The sequence below is a fragment of the Chrysochloris asiatica genome, unplaced genomic scaffold, assembly GCF_000296735.1.
Source record: "Chrysochloris asiatica unplaced genomic scaffold, ChrAsi1.0 scaffold00126, whole genome shotgun sequence".
In the NCBI taxonomy this organism is placed as follows: Eukaryota; Metazoa; Chordata; class Mammalia; order Afrosoricida; family Chrysochloridae; genus Chrysochloris; species Chrysochloris asiatica.
This window is the reverse complement of record NW_006408644.1, coordinates 168,790-169,935: the sequence shown is the minus strand read 5'-3', so window position 1 is coordinate 169,935 and position 1,146 is coordinate 168,790. Positions and strand designations below refer to the sequence as shown.

At 39.7% G+C, this 1,146-nt stretch overlaps 1 pseudogene; it reads right to left on the bottom strand.

Annotated features, from left to right (window-relative positions):
• Window positions 1–427: 427 nt before the first annotated feature.
• LOC102835604 lies at window positions 428–1,053 on the bottom strand (annotated as a pseudogene).
• Between the last annotated feature and the right edge of the window lie 93 nt (window positions 1,054–1,146).

Here is a 1,146-nt window from a genome sequence, read left to right as displayed (position 1 = left end):
AACATATATATATATATATATATATATTCTCTTTTTTTTTTTTCAAGAAAAAGTAACAACAAAATGTCTAAACAGACTTCTCCAGTTGGCATTTTGAATGAAATCACTAACAATTCACTTCAACCCTCTACATTGTGTTTCTTCTGCTCCGTGAGTCCTCTTGTGGCTTTAATTCTTGAAACTCAGGCAGCAGTACTAGACATTACGATCCCAAAGGGAGAGGTATTATTAAACTTTCTGCTGGCCATTCTTTTCTGAATGCAAATGGACAAATTCTTAAACCCTTTTTATTCATTTAATGACAATCATTAGAAGAAAAAACAAATTAAGTCAACCTTGCATATTGAAAATAAAACAAAAATACATACATAAAAATCCTGCAGATAATAAATATCTCTGATTCACTTATTTTAAACAAAGTCCAATTTCATTCGTGCTTAATAGCCTTGATATCCTTCTGCAAGGATCCTTGCTTGAGTAGCTGTTTGATACCTTCTCTTGCTTCCTCTGTTAACTGTTCTTTTGGAAAATCCACATCAAAAGTGATCATCAAAGAGCCCTTGATGTTGTTGTTGTCAAAGCTGGGAAGTCCTTCCCCTTTCTTCCATAGCTTGGCTCCTGGCCTGGTGATCTTATCCCTGGAAATATGTACCTTGTGATCATCTAAGTGAGTAATATTCATCTCAAAGCCAACCAGAGACTCAACCAGTAAGACTGCCACATTTATGTATAAGTCATCTCCTCTTCTTTCAAATATTGGGTGCTTGACAACTCTGATTTGAAAGCGTAAGTTTCCTGGTTCTCCATCCACGTGACGCTCACCTTCTCCAAAAAGGGGTACTCCATGCCATCATCTCTCTCCCCAGGTTCTGTTTCCACATCCAGTGTTCGGTCTTCATTCACTAGTGTGACATTTGGGCACTCCGCTCCACAGACCACCTCCTGGGTCATTTGGAAGTGCCCTGGGTCTGGCTGGGTAGTTCGAATATCTTGCTGGCAGTTGCATTTTCGTTTGCCAGGTGTTTGTCTTGCCACAGGTTTGTTTCTAACTGTTGTTGTTGTTGTTATGTGCCATCGAGTCGGTTCCGACCCATAGCGACCCTGTACAGGGTTTCCGAGGGTGTAAATCTTTACGGGAGTAGAAAG